Source organism: Cyprinodon tularosa, unplaced genomic scaffold (assembly GCF_016077235.1).
Source record: "Cyprinodon tularosa strain WSP-4 unplaced genomic scaffold, ASM1607723v1 ctg413, whole genome shotgun sequence".
Lineage (NCBI taxonomy): Eukaryota > Metazoa > Chordata > Actinopteri > Cyprinodontiformes > Cyprinodontidae > Cyprinodon > Cyprinodon tularosa.
This window is the reverse complement of record NW_024039134.1, coordinates 155142-178150: the sequence shown is the minus strand read 5'-3', so window position 1 is coordinate 178150 and position 23009 is coordinate 155142. Positions and strand designations below refer to the sequence as shown.

General features: G+C 39.3%; 1 protein-coding gene across 4 annotated transcripts in view; it reads right to left on the bottom strand.

The window, feature by feature from the left end:
• Window positions 1-23009, bottom strand: part of LOC119792217 (zinc finger protein 385B-like) — a 107476-nt gene that overhangs the window by 16744 nt on the left and 67723 nt on the right. The window lies entirely within an intron of this gene.

Sequence of the window (23009 nt, the reverse complement as noted above, 5' to 3'; positions counted from 1 at the left end):
GCCACTGAAAAGAAAAAAAAAGTTAACTGATTTTTAAATTTTGCTTCAGTTTAACATGGGAAAAAAGTCAGAATTCTGACTGAATTCTGACAATAAAAAAAGTCAAAATTCTGAGAAAAAAAGTCAGAATTCTGACTTTTTTCCCCCATACTATACTGAAATAAAATAAAAATAAAAAATCTGTTAACTTTTTTTTTTTTTTCAGTGGCCCTAATCCTCTTCCGTACTATCCAGCTTCCAGTGCAAATACTTGTTTTTGCATTTTTTTCCCAAGAGATGTTTAATTCTTTGGATTTAAATGCCTGTTTATACAAAGGAATGCTAGACTTTGATTGAAATGGAGGAAATCTGTAAGGTTTTGCTTGGTTTAAAAGCATGTTTAGCACTTCTGCTGATGTTAATATGTGTTGATGTTAAAACCAAAAGCAACAGTCTACACACATTGGCAATATTTATACTATACTTTAAAACCTAGAACTGCGACGGCAGTGACAAGGTGGTTCTACCAAGTACTAATTCAGAGAGCAAAATGTAAATTCAATCAACACATTGAATGTTTTTTATAAGTCAAACAGAAATGTTGCAGGACAAATAATTAACTATTGTAGAAAAGCTCAAAGGGTATATATATATATATATATATATATATATATATATATATATATATATATATACTTTTTTCTTATATTTGATCTATCCAAATATAAAAACCTAATTCAAAGTTATGCCTTAAAATGTTCTCCTACATTACCTGTCATCTCACCACACTCTAATCACACTTAAGTCCCATTGACCTGCATGCTTTCAGACTGCTCATGCTTTAAGAACACTGTGGCTCTGACCTTTGCATAGACCCAAAGGAACATTAGCATGCTTACAATTATAATGCATGGTGTCTTACATAAGTATATCTCATTTTTTATAATGCTAAAGCTATGTTAAAAGGGCATGTGCAAATAAAAAGGAAATTTGAAACTTCCCAGAGCAAATTTCAAACTAAACAAATAAAGAAAATTCCAGTTCAAAGAGAGTGAGTTGACCTATCAGTAAGGAAAAGAAGTGACTATTTTGCATTCATTGGAGAGACATTTTAGAGAATTAGAGTGTGAAGTAAGGAAGAAGCTTTAGGAATTTTGGCTTTAGCTTGATGGAAATGTTCAGGATAGGGCTTGATGAGAGAGATGAAAGGATAGCTTGTGATCTATGCCAAGGAAAACCCAAAGAAACTGACTGAGAAAGCTGGATAAAACACCAGATGTCAATCAGAAGTTGAGGGGAGAACTATGCTTTAAGAAAAACAAAATGTTAATCTTTATGGGCCACGGTGATGCCAAATGTCAAACTGTGTATTATTCTTGTACAAGGCTAGATTTAGTCCAATTCTTTTCAAATAGCACTAAAGAAAAGAAATAGAAAGCAGTTATTTTTCCACTTCTCTAATTCTTTTTCCAATGCTTTATATCAGAGTTTATACGCAGAGTGAGGCAGGTTGCAAAGCCAATCGCTGTCAGCATGTTTTTACTTCTTGGATGAAAAAGATTCAAAAAGCAGAAACATAAATAAGAAAAAAATGGAACGTGAAGAGTTATGTTTGTCAAGGATGTTGAAACATAAGTTTGCATGATTCAGGCTTAGTAGAAAAAGTTCAAGTATGGTGAAATGTCCTTGCAGATGAGCAAAAAGGGAGCAGATGCTTTGATTAGGAACTTTTCCAAGTATGCCCCAGTGATGTAAACACAAATTTAGCGAGAGGGACTAAATATTCTCTTTAACCTGGGGATGGCTTAGGATCTCCATGAAACAGTCACCAAGAGGAAAGTTAGCTGGAAAAATATTGTATATTTGAGCAGATGCAAATTTAAGTTTGACCCAAAGAACATTATCACATAAATCATCAAATATTAACTAAAGCTGTGCAAATGGAAATGTATGTTTTATGCTTCTTTGCTAAACAAATAATCAAGTGGAATAAATGATTTGGCTTAAGATCGTATAAAAGTGCAAGAATTCCTGCCAAAAAATGAGCAAAGTAAATAAAATACCTTTATGAATAGAAAAAATTGTAAAGAAGATCAAAATCTAATGAAAATAAAACACTTTCATTAAGTTACGGGCACCAGGTTAAACCAATGAGTTACCCTGGATGGACCAAATTTTACCGTAGGTAATAACATTTTTGATCTTACAAAAAAATGTTAAACCACAGCTAATACAAAGGAACATGCCGATGAAATCACAGATAATATTTTAACATAAAGACAAAGAAAAATAAAACAAAAAAGAAATAAATTAATATAGCATGATAAGCAAGTGTAAACTAAAGTACCAAAAAAAAAGTGTGAAATAGATATTATGCATACAGATTCTTGAGGTTTGTTATGTAAGATTGATGTTATTGTCCTATGTGGATAAAGAGAAGTTGAAGAGTTTGATAGATCAGTGGAAGAGCTTATTGAAACTGTTGGCAACAGCTTTCTTCACCCTTGTGGCCCAGCACATCACACTGTAGAGGGTGACAGGGGAGAGTGCTGTGTCATAAAACATCTGCAGCATGACCCTAATGATGTTAAAAGACAGGAGTTTCCTCAGAAAAATAGGCGACTCTGCCCTTTCTTGTAGAGGGCAACAGGTGTTGCTGTGAGTTATCAATGAAGACTGAAGAGTGGGAACAGGGCCAGAGGAGTGTGCCCTGAGGGGCCAATGTGGTAATCCAAGGTGTCCGAGGTTATGTTCTGCTGTCTCACATACTGGGGTATTCAAAAAGGTGACCAGCAAGTCATTTTAGCTGCATCTTTCAGAGCTTTCTGCAGAGTAAAGCAGACCTCATGATGTTAAAATCACTGAATTAGACAGAGAATATGAGCCTCACGGTGCTTCTGCCCTATCCAGCTGCAATTAAGCTATGTTGAGCAGGAAGAAGATTGCATGGTGAACTCTAATGCATGGTCCACTCCTCTGCTATCTGCAAAATATAGCCAAGCAATAGTGTGCAAAACACCTTTTTCTGTAAAAATTCAAAATCTTTTATCACTTAATCAGCAATCTTAAAACTTATTGTCTGGTAAAGCAAATCTCTCTCCATCACATCCATTTCAAGAGTCAAGTCTGAATGTTTTAGCATGATAAAATGTCCCCCAGGATTCATTCCACTTCAGAAGTTCACTTAAAAATTTCCTCACTTGATTCATACTATATTCATGTTGCAGAAATATTTCTTTTTTATAAATTAGCAATTATAGGTGGTAGATTTTCACCACCTTTGCTTTTGGCTGATGCATTTCTAGCACAGAGCTTTTATTTACTGCTTCAAATATTTTATAAGATAATTTGGAACAAATTATCATGTATTTTTCTTTGATCATTATGTAACTCTTTTGTATTTCCCACTAAATAATCGTTCAATTCCCATTACTCAACAAAGTAAATATATATATATAAAAAAAAAAAACCCAAAAAAACAAACAAAGTAAATATAGGCTTTTTAAACAACTTACTGTATTTATGAATAAAAACTAAATAAAAAGTTTTTCATTTTACCAGTTTAGTCTCCAAGGTTGATGCTCTGTGCAATTTCTCTATGATTTATTTTCTGTTATAAAGAGCTTAAGGGATATTTTTGCTTTGTCTAAATGCAATTTTCTTTTCTGGACAGCTAAATTATTGCTAAAACTAGACTTAAAACCATGAGATATTTGATATTTCTCTTTTGTCTTGCTATTATACATCTAAAGTTCGTATTATGGTATGAGCAATTTCCTGCTTGCTCATCTTTACGCAAACTCTTGCTTTAAGCTGGAAAGCCGAGAGTGTATGTCATTGAAGCCTTTCTTACAGAATCAAATAGAAAATAAAGGACTCTGAGCTGCAGAAATGACAGAATCTTAAGGAATGAAAATGAGAAATGTTTTATCTCTATTATTTTCAAGATTAGACTCTGTGTGACTCAGCATTTCAGTATTCATAGAATGACATAAAACAAGAAAAATAAAAACTGTAATTTTTAATGGTTTGTAGAAGAAAGCTTAGATAAGGGGTTTTCACAGTGGAGGAATCATGACAGGAAAGGCTCATTTACGCTTTTTATGGTTCCTACATTTTCTGGGATTATCTGAGTAAACCAGCCTCTTCTTTCACTCTGAACCAGCATGGCAGCATAGAGAGAAGCTCCTTTTTCTGATGCTGAATAAAATCCTCAGCTTCAGCTTAGTGGTTTCAGCATTCAGTAAATTAATGTATTAGGACTTTTAGTGATTCCTGTTTGCATATCCAATATTTCAACAGTAAGTATTCAATCTATGTTTAATTGATCAATAGGTGAGTATCAGTGCAGACAAAGAGTTAAAATGGTGTTGAAACTCGCAGCAGATTTTGTGACAGTGGGATATTAGGGCCATTGATTATGTGGCACTTGGTCCACAGAGACAATAAGTCTTTAATGTGTCAAACATCAAATACATTTTCTTCTAAAACAAAGTAAGTAAACATTGGAATCCCTATTTTGTCAGTAAAAATGTCTGATAAGTACTGGTTTCCAGTTTAAGAAACCTCCAGTCTAGTCAAAATAAAATCTAAAGATGTTTAGATCCAAGTCAAAGTCCTAACTGGTAAAATAATAAAATAAATATTTGATTTAGCAGATCAAATAATGAACATATCGGTGTTTAATTTTAGTTAATCCTCAACTTTTTGCACACCCAAAAGAAAAAGCAAATCACTAAGGAACTGTAAGTCCAAATTACATGTGTGATACATCATGTTGAATGTTAACACTCGGATATATATATATATATATATATATATATATATATATATATATATATATATATATATATATATATATCCCTTTCTTTTTACTCCTAGTGTTTCTGGCTAATCAACTAAGCAATATGATAAAATCAGGGAAAAATAAAAGAAGAAAAAATTTTAAAAAATCTTTAAATATTTACTACTGTTGGGAGCTGGAGAAAATCCCATCTTTCTCCAGCAGAGTCCGCCGTGGATCCTCTGAGGGAGCCTCCTGCACAGCTGCAGCTCATCAAGATCATCAGAGGATCCACTATATAAGCTGTCTTCAGACCTTGCCTCAACGCCGCAGTGTTGTTCCAGTTGGTCAGCGCTAAAGCCTAGATCTCAGTGATTTTCCATGACTCTAATTCCTAGTTGGATTCTAACCTCTGTTTCTGTGCCTCTAGGAAACTTGTGCTTCCTCCGTGAAAGCTCTGGAAGAGCTAACCTGCCGAGCCGTCCCTCAGAGCCAAACCCTGAAGATTCTCAGACAACCTCCAAGCAGCTCTGGGCTAGAGCTGGGAAACCAAGGCCAAGGTCTGCTCAAGCTAGACGTGAGACGCTGAAGCAGCTAACGGACTCTGCTACTAAATCCTTCTCCAGAACCAACAGTGACTCTCCCAAAGAGAACCTCAAGAACCCTCAAGGTACTATCTGTGCACCATTGGAAACCAAACCCCGTCAACAGTCCTTAACTGTGCTGTCTTTTCACGCAGACTCCGGTGAAACCGGAATCCAGGCCCGAACCAGCCTTCTGCATATTCAGTGTGATTTTGCAAATAAACTTGTTAAACTTTTCATCCTGTGTCCGTCAGTGGTGTTCTGCATCTTTGGGTCTCCATTAGAGAACCGATCATGACAGAACACTGCGGCCAAACTCAAGGCCCAGCAGATCACCTCACCCGTCGTTTGGACGAGCAGGAAGCTCTTCTCCAAGTCAAACCCAAACGCTTCGTGAGTTATACCATCTTGTTGGATCTCATAATCAAATGCTACAGAGTTGCTCTAATTTTCTGAATGGAGCTAATGCTACATCCGCACAGCAACCATTTCCGGGTCCAGTTCCTCCCCCGAGGTCACAACCTGTGACGTCATCAGTTCCGTCCTAGTCTCCCAGAAAAATTCTCTGGTAACATGAAAGATTGTAAGGGATTCCTATTCCAGTGCCGGCTGATCTTTCAGAACTCTCCTGGTTGTTTTTCTACAGATCACAAGAAGATAACGTTCATTCTCTCTCAGTTAACAGGAAGAGCTTTAGAATGGGCTCAGGCAAGATTTGCCATCGACGACAGTTTAAATTGCCGTTTTTCTGACTTCATTGCTGAATTTTCCCAGGTCTTTAACCAGGAGACAGACCAAACGATTGATTCCAGAGCTCTTTTCAACCTTAAACAAGGTAATTCTTCAGTGGCAGAATTTTCAATTAACTTCCGGGTAAAAGCGGCAGCTTCCGGATGGAACCAGAGCGCTCTGAAAGGAGCCTTTTTCATGGCTTTAAATGAGCAAATCAAAGATGAACTTGCCACCCTCGATGAATCAGCCTCCCTCGAAGATTTAATTCGTCTCTCCATCAGATTAGATAACAGAATTCGAGCCAGAAACAGCTCTAAGAAGCAAAGTAATTCTTCTTCTGCCTCTCATAATGTGACTGTTCTCTCTCCCTCTACAGAGCAGATGCCCACTCAGAGATCTAAGCCCCAGTCTCTATCATTGCCTGTTCAGGCCTCTCATTCAGGCGAAAGGGATTATGAGCCTATGCAGGTGGGACACACTAGGCTCTCTCCTGAGGAGAGACAGAGGCGTTTCTTAGGAAAACTTTGTATCTACTGTGGTGAGAGTGGTCACTTTATCGCCTCCTGCCCGGCAAAATCAAAAGCCGGGGCCCGCCAGAGGATATGAGGAGTCTGGCGGGCCATATAAATTCAATTAAATCTCCTCGACTGTTGCTGCCAGCCACCCTTTTCTGTAATAACCAGAGTCTCTCTTTCTCCGCCTTCATCGACTCAGGCTGTGAGCGTAATCTTATCGACTCAGACCTCGTCCAGCAGCTCCAGATTAAAACCGTTCCCCTGTCTCAGCCTCTCAGTGTGTCCGCCATAGACGGCAAAAGACTCCATCGAGTTACCCACCAAACCCAGCCCCTCGAGCTACTTTTGTCAGGTAACCACCGAGAAACTATAACCTTCTTTGTGTTTCCCTCTGCATGTTCTCCCCTGGTCCTCGGATTCGAGTGGTTGGAGAAGCATAACCCTCACATAAATTGGACCAAACGTCTCCTGGAATCATGGTCTACTACATGCCACGAAAACATGCCTTCGTTCTGCTGCCCCGATGGTGGGGCCTCCTAGAGGTGGGGGGGAGATGGACTCTCCTGACCTTTCTTCAGTTCCCTCTGAGTACCACGACTTAGCCCCCGTCTTCAGTAAGGTCAGTGCGACGTCCCTACCTCCACATAGACCTTACGATTGTGCCATAGAACTTTTACCTGGTGCTCCTCTTCCAAGCAGCAGATTGTATAACATTTCCAAACCAGAAAGAGAGACTATGGAGAAATACATCCACGAATCATTGGCTGCTGGAATAATCCGTCCTTCATCCTCTCCCCTGGGCGCCGGTTTCTTCTTCGTGGGCAAGAAGGATGGTTCCCTGAGGCCATGCATTGACTATCGAGGTTTGAACCAGATTACAATTAAAAACAAATACCCACTGCCTCTTCTCGCCTCAGCCTTTGAACCAGTGCAGGGTGCAACTGTCTTTACCAAGCTGGATTTAAGAAACGCTTATCACCTCCTTAGAATACGAGAGGGTGATGAATGGAAGACTGCCTTTAAGACACCCTTGGGCCAATTTGAATACCTGGTGATGCCTTTTGGTCTGACTAACGCTCCAGCCTGTTTCCAAGCCCTTGTTAATGATGTTCTCAGAGATTTCCTCAACGTGTTTGTGTTTGTTTACATTGATGACATTCTCATTTATTCCAAGGATCTCCATGAACACAAGAGACATGTCCGTCTCGTTCTACAGAGACTACTGGAGAATAAGCTGTTCGTGAAAGCCGAGAAATGCGAATTTCATCAGTCTTTAGTCACCTTTCTGGGGTTTGTGCTCGAGGGCGGCCAGGTAAAACCTTCTGAGGACAAGATCAAGGCAGTCCTAGATTGGCCAGTTCCAGAGAATCGAAAGCAACTACAGAGGTTTTTAGGTTTTGCTAATTTCTATCGTCAGTTCATAAGGAACTATAGCCAAACCGCCCTTCCATTAACCTCACTAACGTCTTCTAAACGAACTTTTCAGTGGACCCCCGAGGCCCAAGCTGCATTCGAGAAATTAAAATCCATGTTTTCCAGAGCACCTGTACTAATTCAACCTGATCCTTCAAAACAATTCATCCTTGAGGTGGACGCTTCAGATTCCAGTGTTGGAGCTGTTCTTTCTCAGAAACTCGATTCAGATCAAAGAATACACCCTTGTGCCTTTTTCTCCCGTAAGCTCTCCTCAGCTGAACAAAACTATGATGTGGGTGATCGTGAGCTCCTGGCAATCAAACTGGCGTTGGAAGAATGGAGGCATTGGCTGGAGGGGGCTGAGCATCCGTTCCTTGTGTGGACTGACCACAAAAATCTGGCTCACATCCAGTCAACCAAACAGGCTAACCCTCGCCAATCCAGGTGGTCAATCTTTTTCTCTCGATTTAATCTTATCATCACCTACAGACCCGGATCCAAGAACGTGAAGCCCGATTCTCTCTCTCGTCTCTACTCCGTCGATCATCCTGAGACACCTGAACCTGTTCTCCCAGCCTCATGCACCGTAGGAGTGGTCAACTGGGAAATAACGGACCTAATCAACTCAGCCCTAGTCACCGAACCAGATCCAGGTACCGGTCCGTCTAATCGCACATATGTCCCTTCTTCTGTCAGGTCCCGTCTGATCCAGTGGATGCATGCCGCAAAATTCTCCGCTCATCCAGGAGTGAGTAGGACTGTCGCTCTCATCTCCAGGCGCTTCTGGTGGCCTACGCTCCATCGAGACGTAAAAGAGTATGTGTTGGCCTGTCCCACATGTGCTCGTAACAAGGCCTCACATCAACCTCCTTCTGGTCTCCTTCAACCACTACCTGTTCCCTCGCGTCCATGGTCCCACATAGCCATTGATTTCGTCACCGGTCTCCCTGTCTCCCGAGGTATGTCCACCATACTAACCATTGTCGACCGTTTCTCTAAATCTTGCCATCTAGTTCCCCTGAGAAAACTTCCCACGGCCTTCCAGACAGCCCAGCTTCTAATTAAACATGTTTTCCGGCTTCATGGCATCCCCCAGGAGATTCTATCGGACAGAGGTCCCCAATTCATATCCCAGGTATGGAAGGCCTTTTGTCCTGCTCTCGGCTGTAAACCATCTCTCACCTCAGGTTACCATCCTCGAACGAATGGCCAGACCGAGCGTATGAACCAGCATCTGGAATCCACCCTCCGCTGTCTAACATCAAATAACCCGGTGGATTGGAGCCAATACCTCCCATGGATAGAATATGCCCACAACTCTCTCAGTTCCGCATCCACTGGACAGTCTCCATTTCAGGTCAGTCTCGGATATCAACCACCTCTTTTCCCCGCAGATGAGAGAGAGATATCGGTGCTGTCCGTGAACCAAAACATCCGCCGCTGTCGGAGGATTTGGAGGGAGACCATCGCCACACTCAACCAGTCATCTGAGTCTGTCAAGCGTTTCGCTGACGCCAAGAGACGCCCCGCCCCTGAGTATTCTGTGGGCCAGGAAGTGTGGCTTTCCACTCGAGACATCCCCCTCAAGGGGATGGCCATCCGGCCTTCACGGTCCGCCGCATTGTAGACTCCCGTCGACGAGGTCGCGGATGGCAGTACCTCGTCGACTGGGAGGGCTACGGACCGGAGGATCGTCAGTGGGTCCCAGGCTCGTACATCCTCGACCCTGCTCTCATCGAGTAGTACGAGCGTTCCTGCCCTTCCACTTCCTCCGGACTGCCAAGGAGCGGTCGTTGAGGGGGGGGTACTGTTGGGAGCTGGAGAAAATCCCATCTTTCTCCAGCAGAGTCCGCCGTGGATCCTCTGAGGGAGCCTCCTGCACAGCTGCAGCTCATCAAGATCATCAGAGGATCCACTATATAAGCTGTCTTCAGACCTTGCCTCAACGCCGCAGTGTTGTTCCAGTTGGTCAGCGCTAAAGCCTAGATCTCAGTGATTTTCCATGACTCTAATTCCTAGTTGGATTCTAACCTCTGTTTCTGTGCCTCTAGGAAACTTGTGCTTCCTCCGTGAAAGCTCTCCTCCAAGCAGCTCTGGGCTAGAGCTGGGAAACCAAGGCCAAGGTCTGCTCAAGCTAGACGTGAGACGCTGAAGCAGCTAACGGACTCTGCTACAAAATCCTTCTCCAGAACCAACAGTGACTCTCCCAAAGAGAACCTCAAGAACCCTCAAGGTACTATCTGTGCACCATTGGAAACCAAACCCCGTCAACAGTCCTTAACTGTGCTGTCTCTCACGCAGACTCCGGTGAAACCGGAATCCAGGCCCGAACCAGCCTTCTGCATATTCAGTGTGATTGTGCAAATAAACTTGTTAAACTTTTCATCCTGTGTCCGTCAGTGGTGTTCTGCATCTTTGGGTCTCCATTAGAGAACCGATCATGACAACTGCATTTTGTATTTGCTAAAGGACCAAAAGAGAGATAATTAATTTTAAAACAAAATGGTGTCAGTTAGAATTACTACAATGTACATTTAGCTTTTTTCCTGTTTTCCATGCAAGTAAAATTTGAAAGGGTTTCTAGACATTAAAAGTTATGCTGTTTAATGCCCAAAGATCTGGAAAGGTAGTTGTTTTACATCAAGTCCTTACGGCATCTTAAATCCGAATCATGATCAAATTAAATTTTAATGTCCTGTGAAAACTGTTGACATTTGCACCAAATAAATAGGAATCAATACTTTATTCAATCATGCATTGACATTTTTCCTGCATATTCTGTCTAAACCAATCCAGATCGTATGTCAACTAAAAAGGGACAGATAATTAACTAACATACATTTTGTGAGTAAGCTACACATTCACCATAAAAAAATACTCTAGCCAGATAGGTTTACTTCAAAGCAAAGGGATGTTACTCTTTACAATACAAAAAGCAGTGTTAAACGACAAAAGCTAATTTCTATGCAACCATAATTTCTCTTTTTGCTAAACAGAATAAGGTTCTAAACCAAAGGGAGGAATATAAAGTTTTAAATCATAAAGGTCTCTCCTCTTTGGAAAGCAGTTTGATGTTTAGCCAGCTAAACACATTGTCATATCATAAAAACTGAATGGCACTTTTTCCACTCTATAAAAGCACAGCTTTTCTGAGCCATTAAACACAAACGTTTGGTGCACTGCGCTTTTGGAGTGATGATGATGCCATTCATTGCTTACACAACAGGCATATCGTGAGGCATTTATGATGGGCTCTGGTGGATGAATTAGCATCCATTATAGCTGCTATTGACAGCTATGATATAAGCTCTACTGGAAAAAAAAAAAAGATGCGGCGTGAAAGTCTAATTTCAATCATGGCTTGAAATGCTGCCCCCACTATGCTCCGTGTGGTCTTTAAATAAATCATCTTTATTGTGACATAGTACATTTAGGCCTCTACTGGCAGCCAACAGACACAATTTCCTGCTGGCTGTCAGTGTGTATTTAAACGCATACAGCTGCAGCTGGCGAAGCTGGCAGCTTCAGGACAGTTTCTACCTGCAGGGCAACAACATGCCTGGCTCCCTGTCGTAATGTGTCCTACTTTCATTTGAAGCACTGTGGGCCTGTTTTCACCACAGGGTCTGAAAAGCCTTCAACACATTTGTTCAAGGTGAAATCCAGGACTTATGTTTGCAAGTCAAAGACAAAATCGCAGGACACTGCACAGAATATAACCTGTAGTATACAGCTAAGCAACGTAAGAATAAAAAATAAAGACTCAACATAAACTGACATGTGGTTGGTGAAAGATACAGTTAAATGCACTTATGTCCGATGTGTCAAAGACATGGCATAGAGTATTTCCGAATCAAATGGAAATAAAAAAAGCCCTTCCAGTATGGGAAAGTGTAGCATTTGTTCCTGAATTAAATACCCACTTTTCTTCCTGCCTACAAGACTTGAAATAATTGTTTTTGCAGTTGTTTGATAGTCTAATAAAAGTTAGACTTCTCTAAGTGTCAGAATGACTTTATGACAAACAGTTCACCCTAAACATGAGTACTGCAGTTAGTAGAAGAGGTAAATGTGCATTGGACTATTGGGAATTAAGTGTGAAAAGCTTTGATGGTGTCTACCATGGATTACAAACCATTAATTCAAAAAGAGTAAATATTATTTAGCTATAAGCAAGTAAATGCAACCGACTTGATTATGAAATGGAAAAAAAACAAAACAAAAATATAATTAATTCCAACCTGGAGAATTTATCACAATGGAAGGAGTAGTTTTTTTTTTATTGTGCCTGTGGTCTGTTCCACAAAACAGGTTTACTAAAAATATCTAAGGTTTTTAAACCTGAAATCAGGGAAACTCTGAGTTTTCTGTTGAGTGTTAACTCAACCTCTGTTTCTGTTGCCATAGTAACATTCTCCCCAGTGCTAACCTCGTCGGGTTGGGAGCAGGTTTTGTTTTAATACTCAGAGTGTGAACAAAAGTAAAAAAAATTGTTCTTTAGGTCTAGGTCACTTAAGGTTTTAAAAATATATATTGCATGTTTGACGACGATCTTACTAAAGAATGACTGGCATTAATTCAGAGAGAATTAAATATTTATAGGGAGAAGATTCTAAAACTCAGTTGACAGGATATGAGATTCATTTGTTTTTGGATTGTTTGTGGACCTTCTTTTTTTACAGTACATGAAGGACTTTTGAAATTATTTTCAGATTACACATAAATAGATTAATAAATTCTGCAGGGTAAAAAAGAGAGTTACCTTAAGGTTAGCATAGGCTCAGTAGGTTGGTATCACCTACTAACTGCCATTTATTAGTATGATAATATTCGAAGTGGCTGCAAACATACACTTAGTATTTACTGTGTAATAGAAGCCAGATTCAAAATGAGGAGGAACCCCATGAGATGACGAATAGGTTCAATCTATTAGAACACACATTTTAGACTTCATTTTCACCTGCTGACAAAGAATTGCACCTAAATACATATCTTGATCCACTACAGTTCAAGAAATAAATTATTTTTCCCTGTAATGTTATCGTGGTTACAACAGGATATGGCAGGCTGTTTTAATAAGTATTAGTTTGTCTGAAGATGTATTTCACATATCTGAAAAAATGACAATTTTTAAACAAAATCATAATCTTAGACTTAGACAGCTTCCATTGTCATTTTGTATAAAACAGATTGTATACAAAACAATTTTCTTTTTGTACAGCTTTCATGGCATTTCCATTTATTCACATCTAGAATAAACATTCTGGGTGATGGGAAATTAATTACAGATCTCCATATTCCTATTGTTTCTGGTCATTGTTTGTGTTATTTCGACTATGAAGAAATGTATTTCTTCAGTCAAGCTGATAAATGTGAAAACAGCCACTTGAAATGTGTAAACATTTTAGGTATATAAAACATAATTCTTACTAGTACAATTTTGTTTTTTTACTTTCTGATTTTCAGTTTCTGCTGCAAAAATGTAATTTAGAAAATGTAATACAGTTCTGACTAGGATTTTAATAACAGGAATATCTGCTTACAAACTTGGGAAACTTTTTGCTCACAATTGTAACTCCTAAATACAAAAAAGAAAGCTCTTCTTCTTTGTTACATCGCAAAGACACTCTCCCTATTCAGATTTGGCCAGATTGGTTTGGAAAGTTGTTTTTTTCCCCTTAATAAATCAAATTAGTATTTAAATTTTTTTTGTATCTGGGTATCCTCTGAAACATCTGACAAATGATTAAAATAATCAAGCAGGCAACTCCTTTTTTCCCAGCACTGTAGAAGTAAGTTTTAGTATCTGTCCATCATACTAATTATTGTCTGTTCTTTTCTCTAATATCTTCAGCTTCCATGATTGCTTAGTTTCCATGTCACTACCAGCAACCAAAGCTTCGCACTATATTCACAGACTGTATTTGTCACATGCTTTTCATGAGCCACATACTACTGTGGTCTTGTTTATTGGCTTGGTCTGTTTTCTGTTGGTCATGTTGAAGTGTTCTACATTAGATTAATGTCTTCTGAATCCTACATTTGCATTCTGTGCTGACAGCTTAAGCAGATATAACAATTTTAGCTGTGTTTCCATTAGCGACTCTCTGCACTTTACATATTAATGTGCCGTATCAAACACACCCAAAACACACTGCCACCATCTGTTCAAACTCAGATAAGAGTCCAATCAGAACCGCTGAATGGCAGCAGGCAAATGTGTAGCAGATTCTTATTATTGGTATTTAAAGTCTGTGCTGAGCATTATCCGCTTCATGAACTTAGTAATTAGCAGCTTTTCTAACCCGATACTCCTCTTAGAGCTGCAGTAAATATGGCTGTCAACCTGATGGAACCTAAAAGAGTGCAGGAGCTTAGGATACACAATTGTGACTCCTTAAAAGAAAAGTTTGTCGAAGCTACGGTAAATAAATTATGTAGATTTATAAGTGTATAAATAATCACAGACAACCACAGGTTAAAATATTTGTATCTTCATTATCTAACCAGCCCTATTACAGTAATATTATATCTAATAACTATGCAAACACAACACACTACTGAAAAGTAAGCACAACTAAAATAAAAGGCTAATAAAACAGGGAAAATGGATCTAAGAGTCTGTTCAAAGAGTCTCTGAGGAATGTTCAGAATTGTAAGGCTTGACATATTAATGCATTTCAAGGTGTCATTTAAAATAGCAAGTGTAAATTACAACTGATGCAGAAATATAAAATGCAAAAAAACAGGAAAGCTTCATTTGGCTTTGCAGTGAACAATGAACAGTGACTCAGAAATGCATTGAAATATAGCAGCACTGAGTTATTTCAGATAGCACCAGGAAGCCAGGCTGTGAGGCGGGGGCCGAGCCAGGACAAAAAGGGTTGTGAAATGTTGTCCTAAGATGGCCACTACCATGAATACACCTGGCCGAAAATGAGGTAGCTTAAAATTAGTGATGCTAGCCAGTAACCTCAGCACATGAACTCTTCAGCCAAAGGGAAAAATAAACCAGAGACAAAAACACACAGCACTGATCATTCAAAGTCAGGCTCAGTGAGCATCAGCATTCAGTTCAGAACCCTCTTACTTAAAAACCAAACCAGCAGTTGAAGCTTCTTGGAGATAAAACACAAAACAAAATATTTATCCTAACCTCACCCGAGCTTAGAATACCTCAGTGAGCATCAGATTAAAATAGGGTAAAAGGAGGGTTACTGTGTGTTGGCTTAGTGTAAAGGAGGGGATGATGTCAAGTCGGTTCGGCTCAGAAACACGCTTCCAACAGACAGCTCTCACAGAGACTTGAATTAGTCTGATGCAAAACAACAGAGGATGATCTGCAGGGCTTAATTTGTAACTTACAGCAGCGATATGAGGAGGTCTCCACAGAGTGGTGGCTGACAGCTTTGCAGTAGCTGTGCCTCTGCAACATTTTCTGGGCAGAACTGTTCCATGGATGGTAAAACAAGGCTTGACCATGCGTAAAACCGGATGGTTCTTCTGATCTGCTTCAAAACAGGCGGGATAGCCATGAAACGGACACTACGTTCAGTTCTCTCTGAATCTTAGGCAGAAAGCAGCCTGTATTGGCAGCAAAAATCAGATTTCTTTGGAGGAAAACTGGCCACGAAAGAGTGGCTTCAGTTGAAGACCACTGTGTCTCGCCTATCAGGCCTTAAAGTCACATTTATCCGATATTACAAATAAGATTTTCGAGACAGACAAGAAAATCTTAAGACAGAGGAGGGCTGTTCTTCTTTAATCAAGGGGAAATTATCCAATACAAATTGCTTAGTTCCCATCACAATTCTTCAACTATATATTTTGACAATTCAATTTCTTAATATGAAAACCTTTTAAAATTTTGATTTGGGAAAATATTTCTTTAATTTTTCACAAAAAAAAATTATTTAGAGTTTCTATGTGTACAAAATTCTAATATAATAGGCATAAAACCCAAAGCCATTATGCATCCACACCCACCAATGCTTTTAGACTAATTATGCCACTATAAAGGTGCTGGAAACATTCTATCATACTGAACCACTCAGCTTCATTAGCACTTCCTCTAAATATATGGTAAATTCCTTATCAAATATAAAAACAAATATTTTATATTGCAAAAACTGGCCTTATTGCAGATATGAAATATATCCCTACATAAACAGTCTTACATGTCTGAAAAAATATCTGATCTTGACATGTTGCTGAATATTATAGAGCATAATATTATCAATTACTGTATTATTATATTCATACACACAAAAAACGGATGAATACATAACGGTATGTTAATTCAAATATTTAAGTGCATTTATAGTACTGTTAATTTGCCAATGAGAGAAAAAACTATGTCTGTAAATGCCTTAATAACTCTAAAAGGGAAATTATCTGTCAGCACTATTGCACTGTGGGTATTCCTAATTGTGGGGGGAAATAATCTTTCTCAATAGGTAATAAAATGTTATGGTTTTGATTCGGGTTAAAGTAGTGGAGAAAACAACAAAGGTTTGGTTTATTATTAGTGTGATTGTGTATCTGGACTCCCACAATCATTACCAGTGAAGCTCATCAAGCCCACACACAAAGGACACCCTGAAGACTGATTAGAGCTGTCAGAAAGTGTTAACTTGGCATGAAAAAAGGTCGCCAATGCTGATCAAGCTTCCACTGGAGCAGTATGTGACCTGAGGTGAAATGACAAAACTAGAAAGCTTTTACTTCAAGAAACTTCTTCAAAGAGGATCAGGCTTAGATCAATCAAATATATATACCGTATGAAAATGTTATAACACTACTCCTGATTTTATTGAGACTTTGGGTTATACTGCAGAGAATTTATTTTCAGTTTTGCTAAAATGTTTAAGGAATATAATGTCACACTGTCAACTATATTTATTTAATTGATCCTCAACCAGACAAAGATAATCTTTAATATAAAAAAGATAGGATGATTTAGCTTGACTTGTACCCCATAAATTATTCAGAGAAAGCATTTATCCTCAGAAATGTGAGTGACATACATGTCAAACTAAATTTTGTTTCAGATAAAACCACTTCATTCAGAGCTGTGTGTATACATACATTTAAAGAGGTTTTAAGTTTGCACAACATTGCTCATCATTTTTTCTTTAAGTATTAATAGACTTAGACAAACGTTATTTTCATTTTTTATACACAGTGTAGTGTATACAAAACAAATTTTCGATGAGTACAGCTTTTAAAGGTGAATGAGCAGCTTACAACAGTGAAATGAACATTACTATTTATAAAGTGCAGCAGTGATCAAGGATGCAGACAGTGTAGGAGAAAATGAAAACCAGTTTAAAGTGATGGTGCAACAGTCATTGATATGGAAAAGTTCAGTGCAGTGCAAAATAAATAAACGTGGTGCAGAAATGCAGTAGAACATTGAATTCTGTTCTACTAAAAGGGATTATGAAAAAATCGGCCATTTTGGTAGTGCAAATATGATGTTTTTGAGTGTGATGCAGAGTCTTGATTAGAATTTCAACAGTTCACCCGTCTTATGGCAGCGGGGGGAAAAAACTGTTGCAGAACCTGCTGGACCTGCAGTGAATTCTTGACCGGACTGGACCGGACCGGGCGTTCGAACCGAGCCATAAGCTCCGGGGCTGGTCCGGAGACGGAGCAACAGAACCCGACTCGGTGATGGTATGCATCTCCCCGCCTGCCTTAGCCAACTTCCCCAAGCCCGCCTGGTAAGGCAAGCAGGGAAAAGCACGGGGCCGTGGCTACCTTCACCTGGTCGGTTTCGGTAGGACATGTCCAGGATAAAAGAGGACGCCTGGTCACCCTACACTCCACTTTGCCTCACTATTGTTGCTATTGTCACTGTGATAGCAAATCCCATAATGCTTTGCAAGGAGAGCTCTCCACACAAAGCATTCTGGGATATATCTACCTCTTTTGAGTCCTTTCTTTTCTTCTCATACACTTGGTAGACAATTTTTCTTGTACAATCCTCGGCCATTTTTATAAAACCGCAGTGAGAAAGGTGAGCTTCACTGTGACTGTCTGAAACAGTAGCTGAACCACTCATATACGCCTGAAAGTGCGCATGTGCAGAAAAAGGTAGCTAATGGGACGAGCGTGTAGGACGGCCTTACATTCTGGTGATATGTAAACATATCACCAGAATGATTATTTAGATGATCTAAGTGTTTTGCAGACATTCAAAAGTTTTTATTTTTATAATTTGAAATGAACTTGGTGTAGTGTCTTGAAAATTCATATAAAAGTGAAAGGAGTACAACTCAGCCAGGACTTGTCTTCACTGCCAGCAACAGTGCTAGCTGGACTTACGTTACATGTTTTGCTTACATTAAATTACTTTCCAACTATGTTAGTTTTTTGCTATGCCTGCAAACACCTGTCCAAAAGCAAGCATTTATCTCAGATTCTGTGTCTGGAAACATACAGAGAGGGTTAATGATCACAAAAAGTGTAGAACATAGACAAAACATGCTTTTGTAATTGCACCTAAACTGCATCTAAATATATATGTAGAGTTTATGCCTGTCTTACCCGACGTGTGAAATAAAACAACAGTTCAGGCAAGTAGTTCTAAGATGCATGGTTACTTTTATTATTTTTTTAAGGGGGCAAGACTACCATTTGACAAGAAAGGTAAAGTTAAGCCATTGTATCTGTCATCAGCTTTGTGCGATTAATTTATTTTATTTTTGGGTGAAAAAACTAAGCAAGTGATAACAGAGGAAGGCAGAAATACTTCTCTGTAACTATTGATTCAACACATTTTGGCAAAAGATCAGCTCACATTTGTTTTTTCCTTTTGTCAGCGCAGATAAAAGAGTAGCGGAAAGATTCAATGGGTTTGAGCAGATCCACAGCCACACAGGTGTAAGTCTTCATGAAACTGGGAAACGGAGCAAAGCTTGGGGTTAAACTTAACAAACTGTCATGGTCAAATAAATGATAATGCACATACCACAGGCTTCATGTGCACTTAAACAAACCAAACCCACTAATTCATTATACAAAATATGCTGCCAATTTGATGAACCCTGTAGATATTAAATGCATTGATAACTGCACTGAGGAGGTGAAGTATTTTTTAAACAACTGCAGGCTCTGTATACATCATGCAGTGCATCAACACATTGATGAGATACAGTTTTCCCTATAAGCAACCATCAGATTCAATCCCTCTCTACGACGCGATGGAATAGCAGGGCAGACTCCAAAAAACCTCTCAATAAAATGCAATTCGAGATAAGTTAGGAAAACTATCTTAGACTGTAATGAAAAAAACAAAAAACAAACTCCCAACTGCTGCACTGGTTGTACAACTCAATAAACTGGAGGCAGTCATAAAGATAATGTTGCGGGAACTGGATACTGCGTAGATTTTATGCAACAAGTGACCAACTCCAAAACTCATAAATTAATTTTTTGAGCTATCTGCTTTTATATATTGACACTCAATGAGAACTGTTTTAGAGCTCAAAGAATCAGCATGTGGTGTCATTGCTACACAAACCTACCAGTTTGACACTCAATGTATGAGAAAGTGTAGATGAGTCTACAGATGACAGCGAAGTAGCATTAACTCACAGTAGTCAGAGATTGAAGGTTGAAACCTGTGCGGGCAGTGCTTTTATTTTATTTAATTTTATTACTTTTATTTATTTTAGTTATTTTATCTTTTTGTGCAGCACTTTGGAAACCTTGTGTTTATTTAAACCGTGCTATATAAATAAAGTGGATTGGATTGGAAACATATGTCATCATCGACAGACTTTGTTCAACCCTTCAAGTGCAGCTCAGGCTACACGTGTGTGTGATATCTATGGGGTTTTTAAGTTAAAGGGATTGTGATGATTGAAAAAGCTGCTAAGCTGAACTCCCTCAATTCGGTAGATCTCTTCTTCCCTGTTATACGGAAGTTTTTCCTCTTCACTGTTGCTGCACACGTGTGGTGTGAGGGATTGCTGTTGAGTCAATGACAGGATGCAAGAAAATATCTACTTTCGCCAAATGCTCATCAAGGACGAGTAAATCCTGCAGATTTAGAGACTTGATGCAACGAGCTGGTTTTCCTTAGAAAAATTAACCAATCTGACTCTGATTTAATTTTCTGAGGTGATATCTATTGGGATTTGGCACCATAGAAACTAGCTGAAGTGAAATTAGTTCAACAAAGCAAACATGTAGCTTTAATCACCCAAGTAGAAAGAGTAAAAAAAGAAATGGAAAAATAGGTGAAATTATCTAATTTAGTTGACTGGTGGTGCAGTTATTAAAAAAAACAAACAAAAAAACAATAGAAATAATCTTATTGTTTAAATCAAAAAACCTCTAACAGCTAAGGAAAAGATATTTTGCAGCATATCAGCATTTAAACCTTTTTCTAATGAAGCCACTGTCTAGGCATAAATAAGTAAAAAACAACCAAAGGTTTTAACTCATGTTGCTTGCTCCTCGGAAGCACAACAGAGAGGTGGAAATAGCAAGAAAATCTCAGTCCAGGAGCAGGACCCTGCTGTTCTTTTCAGGAGCAAATTGGGCTGCACAGATCTCCTTGGTTCTTGGCACGAAGGGGCGAGGCTGGCCTGCTCAGTTGCAGCTTTGGCAAAGCAAGCAGGCGGTTACGGTTGTTTTGCTTGGTCAAAAGAAACGGTGGGTGTTGGCATCTCCAATTATCTTGGGATCCTCCCTGTAATATCCATAAGAAAGGCAGCTTTTTTGGATGAAAGAGTTTACCCTGCAACCGGAGGGTTGTCGGCTCAAGCCCTGGCTTCGGCTTTAAATGTTGTTGTGTCCTTGGGCAAAACACTTCACCTACTTGCCTACTGATGCTGGTCACAGGGACTGGTAGTGCCACTGTACGGCAGCCAGGCTCCAGTCAGTGAGCCCCAATGCAGCTGTGGTAACAATGTAGCCTGCCACTATCACTGTGTGCATAAATGGGCGAATGACTGAATGTATTGTAAAGCCCTTTGGTCTAGTCCTGACTTAAATAAGTGCATGATAAGTACAGCCATTTACCATTTGATCAGCAAGGGGGAAATTAAATTAATTTCAATTCAGTTGATTTATATAGCTTCAATTCACAACACGTCATCTCAAGGCACTTTACAGAGACAATTCAACCAGATTATACAGTCAGATTGGTTCAAAGTTTTCTAAGGAAAATGAGCTGATTGCACCGACTCATGGACTAGAAAGCAATTCCTGACACTAGGCATGCTTGTAACGACAGTGGAAAGGAAACACTCCCTTTTAACAGGAAGAAACCTCCAGCAGAACCAGGCTCAGTGTGAGCGGCCATCTGCTGAGGCTGACTGGGATTCAAGGAGACAGAAACAGACATACATCACCTTTTCTCTGTGTGCATTCCTCTCACTTGTCCTTGAGTTTACTCTTGTATATTATGTATTTTTGCCCTGACTGTTCTTTGTTCCCCTTAAGTTTGTTTTTAAATGTGAAATAAAATGAATGAGATGAATAACAGTACCAAAACAGGACACGGGGAGTATTGCACAACCTTTGTAAATCCATCAGATGTGACATGTTTTGGTATGCGTCACTGTTGCCCGTAGTGTTAAATGGTCATAAAGAAAAAGCAGCAAAGCAGAACAAGCAACCTGATCATCTCATGTGCATTAACATTAAAACTCTATTAATTGGGAGGGTTCATTTTTGAAAATGACAAGTGAGCGATTCAGTATGTTTGGATAGATATACCTTCCCACTCATATCAGACAGAATACGGATGAGATTTCAGACACACAATGTCAGTGAGACATCAAAATGGAGCACTTGATGACGGTGGAGACATATGCAGCATAGCCACCAGGCAAAACACTACGTTTTCTTCTCTCTGTTTCCCTTTGATCCACCAAATCTGCCATTTGAAGAAGAAAGCACACAGGGCTGGCAAACAGATGCGCCTCAGAGTTCCTTTACACATGCTTATTCATCTATCTCCGGAGCTCATGAAAAAGGTAAAATTCAAGTACTTTTTTTCCCCCCCACATTTTCTTTAAACCCTTTAAATGGTAAATTCCATAATCATGCATAAATAAGATAGCTATTCTACATTGTATACATAAAAATCTGTATGTATTTTTAAAATTGTACATATACAGTACAAACCAGAATATGTAAATATGATTTTAATAAATCCACTGGTGAATTTCAGAATATTTTGATTCAAACATACAAACCTGAAAACATAATTCGATTTTCAGATAGTTGATAATACTACTACACAAGGAAGTAGAAAACATGGCCTTTTACAAATGAACAAATCCTCTTCGTATCTTTTGAGAGCCATAGAGTGTTTGATAGTGGTGATATTTATGAGCTAAACCACAGGATGTCTCTAGATTTTCACATTTGTGAAGCTTCGGCAGTGGATCATTTTTTTTCCCTGCGCAGATCAATCCTCATAGTTATACATTTTCTTAGGTGCTACCTGCAGTAATTCTGTCTGCACAAAGTCTCTCATACATGGCAGCCCAAAATTATGTAATTTCGCCGTGCATCTCTCGTTGATGCAAAACAGGGCTAGTATTAGCCTTTTTTATTGCCAGAGGTAGTTTGTAAAGAGCCGAAAAGAAGAGGGCTTATATACCAACCAATAAGCACTTGGAAACTACTACTAACCATTGTGGTTGTTTATCCTATATTCTGCTTGATTATCTCCATTCTATCTGTTAGAAAATAGCTGCCATAGCAATCTTGCAAAGAAATTTTTTTGCATGCTGAAACTCTGTCATGATCTTATGCTGCGTTCACACCGGACGCAGCTGGCGCGACAGAAGCAGCGAGTTTACATGCAAAGTCAATGGTTGACGCGCGTCAAGGCGCAGCAAAAGGTCCCGCGGCGCGTTTTGAGCAGCAGGCGCAGCGCGTCTGAGCAGCTGAAGCAGCGCGTCGGGCGCGTTTAAGCATCTGACGCGGGTGACGCGCCGCAAACGCATTGCTGCTCGAGATGGAAAAATTGAA